The following is a 14271-nucleotide window of genomic DNA, read 5'->3' on the forward strand; positions in this document are numbered from 1 at the left end:
TGCCTCTTAAGGAGGGCTTCAGACAGTTTGCCCGGTCAAATAACAGACCGGGTCTCCAGACTACATGAAGAAGAAATATTTATACCTCAAAAGCAAACGCTAAAATAGCAAAGCAAGCAAGTTCAAAGAACTTAGGCAACTAAAGTACCTGAAAAAAGTCAAACTCATTAGTAAACAAGTCAACAGTCAAAATCAAAAGAAATGGATAAACAGTCAACCACAGGAGGTCAACTGTGCAAAGCAAGACTCAAGTTACATGAGTCACCTACAAAACAAAAGGTTAGCACAATATAGACAAACAAACATCAATCAAATTGGTATGATCTTGGAAGCACTATGCTCAACCTGAAACAGATAAACTCAACATAAGTCCAAAGGACCACTAGGACTAGCCTAGGGTCAAACATGAAAGAAAAAGTCAAGGCAGCAAGGAAAAGTCAACTCAAAGTCAAAGTCAACCAATTAGAAAGCAAACACAATTGGGCCCACATTCAAATCATGCATCATTGTCATTTCATGGATATTTGAAGTCAAAACATGGCAAAGGAAAGCATACAAAAGTCAACAGAATGACTTGCATCAAAAGTCAACCTAAGCAATCTCAAAAATCATGAAATAAATCACATTCAATCCTAACATCTAACATGGTATACATGTAAAATTTCAAAGCATTTGGATGAGAGGAAGGCAGGCAATTAAAATCATGAAGTCAAACCAAATTCAAGTAAGCATGGTGAAAGTCAACAAGCATGGGTCAACTTCAAAAAATCATATCAATTTGAAAACAGAAGAGAAATGAATGAGATTAACACCAATGCAAAGCTTGAGATGTCTAGTTATCACATATGAAGTTTCATGATCATACAATATGTTATGAGCATTTCCCAAATGACATGGCAATGTGTAGCACAAAAAGTCAACCATGGACTAGGCAAGGAAGAAAATCCACAATCAAATGGAAAACAGCACCATTAATTCCAAGAAAATTCACTCATCAACTAGATATATGACATATGATTCATGCAAAATTTGGGGTCAATTGGATGCAAGGAAGCATGTCAACAAAATTAGGGAAAATGCATGTTCATGTTGTGACACCAAATGTACACTTCAACTTCAAAAAATCATAACCAGCAAACCACAAATGGGAAATCCACAAACTTTATACCAACATGAAGGTGAACATGTCTAGTTTCATCACAAAAAATTTCAAGCACATTGGATATAACATCATTATTTCACAATTGAAATGGTAAGATGTATCAATCATGCACACATGTTGGGAGAATAATTGCCATAAAAAATCCAGTCAATGAAAAAATGATTAAAAAACATAATTAAAAACTAGACTCAATCATGAACATCATGGAAAAATTCTCATAATTTTTTGATGAAAAATGAAGGAGAAATTAATTGGTGAAGATGAGGAAATAATTGAATGAAGCATGAACAAAATGCAATGCATATGGGGTCAAACAACCAATAGAATGTTGCCAAGCACAAAGCCCAGCGCCCCATTCAATGGGCCAACACATGGGGACAAGCGGCAGACAGGCTGGCGCACCCAATCATTGAGACCACTAACGTGTGCCCCCTAACGGCCAACAAACGCAATAAATGATGCTACCCTACACAATGCTAAAAGCCAGGCTACAAATGGCAGGACCTGGCCCGCTGTCAAGTCTGCTGCCCCCTCTTTTTCAGAAACATTCGCAGGGGCAATAAATGAGCTGCAGAGAATTAATGCAAAAAGCAGAAAAAGGTCTGCGCTTGTTCCAAAAGGTGGGATTTTTGGGATTCAAAGTGGGATAACAGCCAATCACCATCCTTTCTTAAATAAAAGCCACATGCACCGAAAAATAAAAAAACTAAAAATTCAAACAGCAAGGCAAAATGGAATTTAGGGTTTTGGCTTTACTGTTCATCATCATCAACCATCGTGAAAAACATCTTATCCCAGAAATGAACAAAAGACACATCATTGTGACCAACACGCCATGCATATCAACATGCTACCATCAGAATTCATTAACTCAAGCTAACCATTAAGAAATCATGCAAAATGATAATAACCAACAAACTTTAAACTCAAGTTTCTAACAGTACAGTTAACCATTTTCGATGATTCAAGATTCATTGGAATCAGCAAAGAAGGACCTACACATGGCATAGCATCATTTGGGAAAATAAGTGAATCAAAATCTTACCACAAGTGAAGCTCAGTGGTGATGTATTGCTTCCTTGGCCTTCAAAGCTCGAAACAGATACTCATGAAGCTTCTACAAGGTGGATAGAGGATGGACTTTGGCTCAACAGCATGGATTCCAGCTCAAACACGGTCTGCCATTGTTGAAGCTTGAGAAAGAACAGAAGGTGAAAATGGTTGTACAGCCGGTGTTTGATGCCACAAATCACTTTTAGATGATGTCCAAGTGATGAATCAACCAAGGGTTACTCGAAGGTTTTGGCCATTTTGTGCAGAAAATCAATTTTTGGTTCAGATGCAAATTGAGAGAATGGAGGTTTTCTGTGTGTTTCCAAGTGGTGGCTAGGGTTTAATTCAGCAGAACAAAGCCCTTATATGTGCTGTTTAACAAGCCTTAATAGAATGGTAAACTTGTTTAGCTCAAAAATCACTAATTGCCAACTTTGCTAATTTGCACATAAGTGGGAATGGAGGGTGTAGGCTGGTCGAAATGGGCTTTAGGCATGCTGCAAAAGACTTATTAAAATGCTGTTTGTTGTTTGTTTAAGAGTTGCTAGCATTGTTTTACTCTTTGAAGCCAATTGCACTTTTGCTAAACTTGCAAACATGGAAATGGAGGGTGCAAAACCCTGGTCGAATTGGGCCTCAACAGGCTGCACAATGGCTTGTAACTCCACTGTTTTTGGTCTGCACCATGCATTGTCAACTTGTTTTTGTTTTTAATATGCCATTTGCAAAATTGCACCAATTTATACCTTTGGCCAAAATTATGACATAATGATGAAATGGACATGAAATTATGCTTGGAGCAAGTCACAAATATGATATCAAGTGAATCCCAATTGGCCAAATTAAGAAAAAGTCCATAGATCAAAAAGTCAACTATGAGTCAAACTTGGATTTTTAAAGGAATAGGTCCAAAAATGCCATTTTGATTGGCAAGGTTTTAGGTCATGAAGTTTATATTTTTGGAAAGAGGATGAAAAATGTGGTTTGTAGAAAAAAACCCCACCAAATTTGGCCTTATGGTTTGGGAGATATGCTCAGTTGAAGTTCAAAAATTGATGAAAATGAATTGATCATATCTTGACAACCATACATGGGATTTGGGAGTTCTTGGACTTTTTGAAAATGGGAGAACAAGATCTTCAACTTTCATGTTGGGCAAAAATTCATTTGGAGCTTGTATCATGATGCAAGTTGAGGATCAAGAAGTTTCTATTTTTGGCAGTTAAAATTACAGGTCCAGTTTCTATTTTGGGAAATTTTCTGATTGGCTTGATATTCTTCCATGATGTTGATTCCCATGACATATGAGACCTACTAGGACATGAATAAGCTCCTTCAAACCAATTCCATCCATCAAATCCAAAGAATCAACCACAGTTGACCAACTTTGACTTTCTAGGGTTTTGGACTTGACTGTGCACTTCTGATGAATTCCAAACCCTAGTTCCTTGAGATTTTGACTTCAAATGATGTCCCAAGACATATGAACTCTTGATAATTGACCATGGTGCCCAAATTCCACAAGAATGGCCACCATCCACTGTTTTGATTGACTGTTGAATATCTAGGGTTTCTGACCTGGCTTTGCATTGATTGATAACATCTGAGCCTTCAACCCTTGACTTGAACATTTCAAAAAGACCCCCAAGGCATGTGAACTTGATGGACAAACCCTAGGGCCTTTGCTCCTTGTGAAACAACTTTGCTTGAATGGTGGACTGACCTCCTGATCAGTTTGACCTAATTCCTGCTTGCTTGCACTTGAGGCAACTGAGGAACGATGCAAATGCTATGCAATGGATTATGCTATGCTATGACCTAATATGAAATGAGATGTACAATGATAGGTGCAAATTTGAGGTGCTACAGTGTTTAATGTGTGTTTAATACTAGTTGCTATTATAGCTAGTAAATGTGTGGTTTATTCCTTATGTTGCTGTTTAACTGCTGATATGTTTTTTTCTCTTGTGAACAAATGGACTGATATATGTTTTAGCCAAAATTTGCCAAAGGGGGGAGTTTGTTGGTTCTATGTGTTGGCAGCAATTTTGGTAAAACCTAGAATGTTCACAAGTTGTCACAAGTGTTGTCTTAACATAAGATAACATGTACCTGTAGGATGTTTAAAATATGATTATGCAAGATTTTACTGAGATGTCAGACCCGATGTCATGACATCTGTATACAGAACATTTAGTCTGAATGTTATGTATTATGTGATTGCGTTTTTAATGTTAATCTATGTATGATTGAAGATATGATTAGACGCACATTCAATAAGTAATTACAACCAGATTGACTTATTTTCCAAAGAGATATAATCAGCTGTCATGAGAAGATATGAATGGAAAATAGTTTTAGGGTTTCATGATGTCCAAGCCCAGCCAATTGCTTCTATATAAAGGACATGGAAAACCTGGTTTTATACACAAGAAATAACGAACGAAATATTGAGAGAGAGAATAAGGGTTTTAGTCTTGTGTGGTCGTGTGAATTGTAAGCCATTCAATTCATCCATAGATGATTGAATTGGTCTGATTTTTGAGTTGTAATTTGTCCACTCTAAGCTTTGAATCATGAGTGTGTGTTTACTTGATTGAAGCTTTTAATTAAGATCAAATATGTGTCTTTGAAGAGTGTCTTCTTTTCATTGTAATTCTTGTTTTATATCACTGATGTGATTGAGGGGGAGTAAGTAGGATCTCATATCTAAGAGTTCTTAGGTAGAAGTCACACGGGTAGAGATTAGGTGAAAAGACTGTAACTTGAAGTTGTTTACTGAGAGTCTTTGAACTGATTCTATTTAGTGGATTTCCTTCCTGACTTGGTAGCCCCCAGACGTAGGTGAGTTTGCACCGAACTGGGTTAACAATTGCTTGTGTCTTTTGCATTACTGTTCTTTATCTTTTATCATGTTTGTATTGTTCAGATATTAGTGTCGTGACATTACCTTCGACATCTCATATCTGAAACCAATATATATATATATATATATATATATATATATATATATATATATATATATATATATTATATATATATATATATATATATATATATATATATATATATATATATATATATATATAATATATATATATATATATATATATATAGAGAGAGAGAGAGAGAGAGAGAGAGAGAGAGAGAGAGAGAGAGAGAAAGAGAGTATACAAGGATTTATTTAGGCAGTTCCTCAATCGACCTCGCTATGGATACGTATGCCCTTAATTCGAATTCGAATTGAGATATTAATATAATAAATCTTACTTTGCAAATGTATGTATACAAGAGATGAGAAATCAAATCCCATAAACTCTAAGTTTGTTCTTGACTCTAACACCTCCAAAACCCTTGATAAAAAATTGATCAAGACACCAATAATGCCGCTTCAATTCACCTATTGTTGTTACTTCCTTGCATGAACTCCTTGCCTCAAGGCTTTCACCCATATGAATTAATCCCAAGCACACACTTGTTAAACTCATGATTTGTCAACATGATCTACCGTTTCACGCTACTTCCTTGCATGACACGCCTTGTCCTAAGGCCTTCACTCGATCGGATCCAAATTGCACAATCTTGTCCAAAACCTTCAAACCCTAAATATCTTGAAGGAAAACCCCACCTGAATTTTCTTATTTGAATCCCTCAAAGATCTTAACCCAATATTCTCGGTACAACAAACCTAATTAGACGTTATCAATCCTAATCTAGATGGCATCCAATAAAAAATGATTACGTGTAGTTTGATTGTGTGTATTCATAGATTGAATTAAAGATGATGATATGCTTTGAAATATTGAATTCATGTAGGTATTACTCACTCTAGAAACCTTATTAAAGAATGATGCACGTACCATATACATATATGTGTAAGACTCATAAGAAGCAAAAGGAATACAAAAAAATGCAATTTTTCAAAAAAATTAATTAATATGTCGACCTATACGAGTCATGTGTCGACCTATTCAAGTCATGTGTCAATCTGTTGGAAGCATGTGTAGACCTGTAAGGTTATGTGCTGCCTATAGGTCGACCTGAAGACTCGGCACATGAGACAAAAGTTGCAGACTTTAATACTACAACGTATGTGTCGACCTGTACCATCTATGTGTCGACCTGAAATTTAAAAAAGTCATCTATAGTGTCGCAACCTCAAAAATACAGTGTGCGAAAAAACAACCGACGAAAGAAAATGACAGAATAGTCGCCACCGTGCGTTATTTATCCTAAAGGAGGGAAAGGAAACACTCGAAGTAAACCTGAAAAGAGGAAAGGAAAAGACAAGGTCTCGCAACCAAATCTTGGGTTCGGGAGTCGGTTATGCGAAGGGAAGGTATTAGCACCCCTACGCATCCGTAATACTCTACGGGATCCACTTTTGTAGTTCTTGTCTAAAGGGTGTGAGTTTATCTTGTGTTGTTTACTAAAAAAGGGTTAAATGACTCGCACGGATGTCGCATCCATTGCATACGTATCTCATCTGAATATGAGAATCAGAGTCCTCGTAGCTTGGCTGCCTATGGGTTTGGGGGAAGTGTGCTCGCTAAGACATCGCATCTTATGCCTATGTATCTCATCTGGAATGAGAATCAGAGCAAGCCGTAGTTCGGCTAACTACGGGGTTAAGGATGGGGTTTTGGGGTGAACGACGTTACTACGCAATCTACCGGATGCTCGACCTTTGGAGACTTACTCGCCTGTAGTAGAAGGAGTAAACGTGTGTTATGGAGAAGAAAAATCAATGAAGGGTTAGGGTTTGAGATGCTCATGCAAAAAGGCAGTCCTTGACGAAGGAACCGCGCTACCTGCGGGGATACGAACACATACAAAACAAACATGTATAAAGCAAATGTGCCAACAAGGCAATCCGAATAAATCTCCCAAATGGTATCCCACAAGCAGAGTGGAATATCCAGAGAGCTATCCCTACAAAAGTCATGTGGGCCTTCACAAAAACTCAACAAAAGGGTTAGTGAAACAAGATAAGGATTAGGAGAAAACATGCTATGACAAACGTAAGTCAGATTAGAGCAAAACAGTATGGTTTTTCATGGATAACAGTATGGTTTCAGAAACCTCAAACCCTGTGGCATACACTTCAGAAATTAAACGATTAAGCATTCAAGGCATTATTTATACATTCATACATAATACATCACACATTTAGAACATTCAAATTGAAGGCGTAAAATAATGGGAATAGGGCAAACCTGATTGGAGAGCTTGATTGAAATTGAGTTGCACCCGTGAGGTTTACAAAACAATCTTTAGGGTTTACTTGAGCTGAAAATGTATGAGTCAGAATGAACCTTTCAGAGTTGCCTGGAGGTTGCTCTGAACTCTGTTAGCTTTTCTCTCACTATCTTTTTCCCCAGGGTTCTTCTCTCACTATCTTTTTCCCAGACAGGGTAATAGGAATAGAATGAATTTTGTTTCACGGAAACTCTGAATTTATAACCTGATTTTTGTGGACCTGTGGGCTCAAATGAGAGAGGTCCAAGTCCAAGATTTTTTCTTTTATTTATTTATTTATTTATTTTCGAAACACGTGGGCTTCGCCTAGCGAGCATGACAACTCATGAACAAACCTTTGCTCCTTCAAGATTAACGTTTTGACTGACGAATAGACCCCTGTTGGAAGTAACTCAAGTCTTTCCCTTGTGTTGACTGATCATCTAAATAGATCCCACAAAGTGTCCTGGATGATGTTCAAGCTTCTTGGATCCGATTCCGATTGCCATGATGAAATGCAAATGCTAAATGACCTAAAAATGAATGCATGCATGAGGTGTAAAGCGTATGCTTCCAGGAAAAATGAAGGGTAAATTTTGGGGTATTACATATAGGTCGACTTATAATCGTATGTGTCGACCTATAATGAGTATTTTTCACTTAAAACCAAGTTTCTCATGCTCAACACAATATTTTGATGCAAAAATATTTTCCAGACCATTTCCAACAATGTTGATATGCTTCCTAACACAAGAACGCTAAAATGCACAGCTAGACTCGGATGATACCGTCCAATGTACATAAACGTTATTTCCTAGTTTTGACATCATTCAAAATATATATAAACGGAAGAATGCACTCATAAAAACTTCACATTTCTATCAATGATGTTGTTCGTAGTGGTTCTTTGAATCTTATGTTCATCTCTTAAAATGGAACTCATCTACCAGACCTTCTCTTTACGGATGGTGTTCTCCTATTTTCAAAATCTAAAAAGTCTCAAATAAGAGTTATTGCCTCACTCATGTGTCGCAACCTGAAAAATACAGTAGGTGCGAAAAAACAACCGGCGAAAGAAAGATGACAGAAGAGTCGCCACCGTGCGTTATTTATCCCAAAGGAGGGAAAGGAAACGCTCGAAGTAAACCTGGAGAAAGGAAAGGAAAAGACAAGGTCTCGCAACCAAATCTTGGGTTCGGGAGTCGATTATGCGAAGGGAAGGTATTAGCACCCCTACGCATCCGTAGTACTCTACGGGATCCACTCTTGTTGTTTCTTGTCTAAAGGGTGTGTGTTTATCTAATGTACTATTTACTAAAAGGGTCAAGAGAAAAATGACTCGCATAGATATCGCATCCATTGCATACGTATCTCATCTGGAATGAGAATCAGAGTCTTCGTAGCTCGGCAACCTATGGGTGAAAGAGATGTGTGCTCGCTAAGACGTCGCGTCTTATGCCTACGTATCTCATCGGGAATGAGAATCAGAGCAAAACATAGTTCAAACTAAACTACGGGAATAAGGGTCTCGATTGCAACGAGGGCAAGAGAAAGGGATAGTCTCGATCGCAACGAGGGCGAGAGAAAGGATCGCAACAAGGGCGAAAGCAAACAAGAATTAGTTGTTAGTCGTTAGTCAAACTCGGCAAGACATCGCATCTTGTGCCTACGTATCTCATCTGAACATGAGAATCAGAGTTGCCGTAGTTCGGCTACACGCACGCCAAACAAACAAACACACAAGCAGGCAAACCTGGAGCCTGAGTGCCAATCACTGGACTTACATCAGCATCCGAACCAAAACACACACAAAAAGGCAAACGTGGAGCCCGAACGCCAATCACTGGACTTACATCGGCATCCGAACCAAAACACACGCACACTGGAACCCGAATGCCACTCGATGGACTTACATCAGCTTCCAAGCACACAACAACCAAACAAGTTAATAGGGAGTCGGGAACTCGAGCCTATAACTGTCAAGCACACACACAAAAAGAAAGAAAAGTGTGCCCGGAGAGATCTCGCACGATCTCCTGCCTACGTACCTCATCTGGTATGAGAATCAGGGCGACGTAGTTCCCCTTACATAGGGATACAGGACTAGCCTAAACAGATAACAGAGGGAGACACAACTAGGGAGACTACGACTCGAGCCTAGATGTTATCATGCAAAATCATCCCTAGGTTAAGGTTTCTAGCTAACTTGCACAGGAAGCAAGCCTATCCTAAGCATGACTTGCACAGGAAGCAAGCCAAACCAAACCTATCTTGCACAGGAAGCAAGTCAGACGAACACACAAGCACAAGTAACACACACTATATGCAAGCAATGGGCTCAATCAAGGTTAAGTTTTAGTCGAGGGGTCATATCAACCTCAACAAACAAACCACTGTAACTGGGTAGTGTTAGCTCTTAACCTTGCCATTGAGGGGCTAAGGTGAAGCAGATGAAAGAAGATGAGGGGTGTGCCTCATTGCTCTTATCCCTGGTCAGGGAGAGCATTTGAATATCAGAAGGTGTGGGAGTTCAGAAAGTAGGAACTCTCTCCACAAGTTAGACTCGATAGATCTTGGGTTTTTACTCGCTATGCATCAACACAGGTAGTGTGAGCAAGGTGAGTGACACACAGAATAGTAGGAGATAGGTTGCATATCTCTTGGATTCTACCAATTGCCTCTTCACTTAGGAGGTCTTTGCATAAGTACAAGGACAATTTTAAACAGTCACAAACATTGCCTCTTAAGGAGGACTTCAGACAGTTGCCTGGCCAAATAACAGGCCAGGTCTTCCAGACTACATGAAGATGAGAAATATACCTCAATGCAAATTTCTCTTAAGCAAAGCAAGGCAAAGTTCTCAAGGAACTAAAAGCAACTAAAGGTACCTGAAACCAGTCAAACAGAATCAGGACACAATTCAAAGTCAAAGCAAAATGAGGTAGAAATCAACAGTCAACACAGTCAGTTAAATGTGAAATGCACAAGGCTCAAAGCATGTGAGCCAAGCAACCTACAAAACAAACAAGTTAGTCATGACAATCAAGCAAGCTCAATCAATTTGTATAAGTTTCTTTGGGCAATTGCTTCTTAACCTGAAAAAATGAACTCAAACATGAGCAACAGGACCACTAGGACAAGCCTAGGGTCAAAAAGGGATAAGAAAGTCAAAACAGCAAGTGTAATTCAATCAAAATCATATTCAAACAATCAAAAAGCAAACTCAATTGGCTCCACAATCATATCATTCATCATCATCATTTCATAAGCAAAATAGGTCAAAGCATGGCATATGGAAGCTCATAGAAGTCAACAGCAAGACTCAATTCAAAACCAATCATAAACAATTCCAAAAATCATCAAATAAATCATGATCAAACATAATCCATAGCATGGTAAGCACACCAAATTTCAGCTCAATTGGATCATGGGAAGTAGGGAAATGAAAATCAGAAAGGCAGGGCAAGTTCAAACATGCTCAAAGAAGTCAAACAAACATGCATCAACTTCAATAAATCATAAATCAGTGATAGCAAATGAGAAATGAATGGGACTAACACCATGATAAACCTTAAGATGTATACTAATCACATGTCAAATTTCATGTCCATCCAATAATGTATGAGAATTTCACAAAGCATATGGCATCAAGTGTCACAAAAGTCAACATTTTGATCTAACAGGGGAGAAATTATCAATCAAATAGAAAATGCATTCCAAAATTCCAGAAAAATTCATACATATTCTCAACATCTAGAATCATGTTCATGCAAAAAAATCAGACCAAATCGAGTTCATTAGGCAAGGTAGAAAAAATCAAAAAGTTGGACATCAATGGTGTGACACAAATTGTCACACCCTAATTCAAAAAAACATAACTCAGAAACCAGCAAGGATAAAATTACAAACTCTATACCAAAATCAACATGAATGTGTCTAGTTTAAGCATAAAAAATTACAAAGCCATTGGACAAATCATCATCATTTCACAATTGATTTGGCAAAGTGTACAAAAAATGAGCACATGTCACAAACCCTAGCACAATTTAAAAACCATTCATCCAAAAATTCTGGAAAAATCATGACAAATAACTAGAGATTCAGATGAACAATTTGCAAAAAGTCTCATTAATTTTGAATTAGAAATGGATGAGATATGATTTTTGTAAGATTGTGCACAAAATGAAATAATTATTGAAGAAAAAAATGATTTAAATGAATATTTAATCCAGCAGTGGTAGTTTTGTAAATAAGTGGACACATTAGTAAAACGCTGCGCATGAGTAATAAGAATGAAATGTTCTGATTGGCTAAGGCGAATGAAACAGTGTTTTTCCCATGCAACACGTTCAGGACAAAAATCTGGAAATGGCAAACTAGGGTTTATGAACAGCAACAACATTCATCTTCATCCCAAAATCGTGAAAATAAATTTCGCCCAGAAAATGAAATTAAACACATCATTGTAACTAGCAAACATCGTGCATTCATAATCTAAACTCCATTTTCATTAACTCAACTTATCATGGAAGAATCAAGTAGAAACATATATGAACACCAAGTTTCAAATCAACATATCTTCTTAATTACTTAACCATTTTCAAAACCACGACTACCATTGAACTCAGCATACAAAGACCTTTCTAAAACATGTCAAGATTTTGCAAATGGCCAGGTTCGAAATCTTACCAATATTGAAGAACAGTTGAGATTCAAGGGTTGTTTGGTCGTGTAAGCTCAAAACAGTTGCTCCTCAAGCTCCCAAATGAAGAATGGTTGAAAGATTCTAGCTCAGCAATGCTTGGAATGGCTCAGAACTTGAACTGCCATTGATGTGTTCTTGATGAAACAGTGGAAGGCAAGGCTTTACAGTTGAAGAATACCACTTGCAATGATCTCAAAATGGTGATGAGTGATGAAGGCACCAAACCCCAGCTCGAGTTCTTGAAGTTTTTTGGAGAAAAGTTCTAGAATGCAAAATGAAGGTTTTAGAGAATATGAGATTTTTCTGTTTGGAATCTTGTGGCTGCTAGGGTTTGTTTCAGCAGAAAAAATGACATATATACTGTGTTTTAGTGTCCTTAAGCTTGGTTAGTTATGTGGTAATTGGATTTTTGTAATTGGAGGTGTTTTGGTTAATTTGTCAATTTTCACTCAAATGGCAAGGTCTGTGGTTACAGTTGCGAAAGTGGGCCTTGTACACACTCCAAATATGATTTCTTAGCAATTTCAATTGGCAAAATATATTGGAAAGGCTTAAATTGCAAAATCACTTTTTCACCTCACTTGAAATAATTCAAGTCACTTCAAAAAGTGTCATTTTGATTGGTGAGTTTTTGGTAAATTGTGATGACATATTTGGAAAGAGGGCATCAAATGTGACTTGTAGCAAAAAAACCCCACCCAATTTGGCCAAATGGTTTGGAAGATATGCCACTTTGAAGTTCAAAATTTTTTGAGAATGATTTGATCATAACTTGCCAACCATTCATGGGAATTGAGTGTTCTTGGACTTTTTGAAAATGGGAGAACAAAATCTTCAACTTTCATGTTGGGAAAAAATTCATTTGAAGCTTGTATCATGATGTAATTTTGAGGATCAAGACTTTCCATTTTTGGCAAATTCCAATTACAGGTCAACTTTCTATTTTTGGAAATTTCTTGTTTGACTTCAAATTCTTCCATGATGATGTTTGACATGTGATTAGTAGACATCTTAAGGTTTATCATGGTGTTAGTCCCATTCATTTCTCATTTGCTATCACTGATTTATGATTTATTGAAGTTGATGCATGTTTGTTTGACTTCTTTGAGCATGTTTGAACTTGCCCTGCCTTTCTGATTTTCATTTCCCTACTTCCCATGATCCAATTGAGCTGAAATTTGGTGTGCTTACCATGCTATGGATTATGTTTGATCATGATTTATTTGATGATTTTTGGAATTGTTTATGATTGGTTTTGAATTGAGTCTTGCTGTTGACTTCTATGAGCTTCCATATGCCATGCTTTGACCTATTTTGCTTATGAAATGATGATGATGAATGATATGATTGTGGAGCCAATTGAGTTTGCTTTTTGATTGTTTGAATATGATTTTGATTGAATTACACTTGCTGTTTTGACTTTCTTATCCCTTTTTGACCCTAGGCTTGTCCTAGTGGTCCTGTTGCTCATGTTTGAGTTCATTTTTTCAGGTTAAGAAGCAATTGCCCAAAGAAACTTATACAAATTGATTGAGCTTGCTTGATTGTCATGACTAACTTGTTTGTTTTGTAGGTTGCTTGGCTCACATGCTTTGAGCCTTGTGCATTTCACATTTAACTGACTGTGTTGACTGTTGATTTCTACCTCATTTTGCTTTGACTTTGAATTGTGTCCTGATTCTGTTTGACTGGTTTCAGGTACCTTTAGTTGCTTTTAGTTCCTTGAGAACTTTGCCTTGCTTTGCTTAAGAGAAATTTGCATTGAGGTATATTTCTCATCTTCATGTAGTCTGGAAGACCTGGCCTGTTATTTGGCCAGGCAACTGTCTGAAGTCCTCCTTAAGAGGCAATGTTTGTGACTGTTTAAAATTGTCCTTGTACTTATGCAAAGACCTCCTAAGTGAAGAGGCAATTGGTAGAATCCAAGAGATATGCAACCTATCTCCTACTATTCTGTGTGTCACTCACCTTGCTCACACTACCTGTGTTGATGCATAGCGAGTAAAAACCCAAGATCTATCGAGTCTAACTTGTGGAGAGAGTTCCTACTTTCTGAACTCCCACACCTTCTGATATTCAAATGCTCTCCCTGACCAGGGATAAGAGCAATGAG

This window comes from Lathyrus oleraceus, chromosome 5 (genome assembly GCF_024323335.1).
Source record: "Lathyrus oleraceus cultivar Zhongwan6 chromosome 5, CAAS_Psat_ZW6_1.0, whole genome shotgun sequence".
In the NCBI taxonomy this organism is placed as follows: domain Eukaryota; kingdom Viridiplantae; phylum Streptophyta; class Magnoliopsida; order Fabales; family Fabaceae; genus Lathyrus; species Lathyrus oleraceus.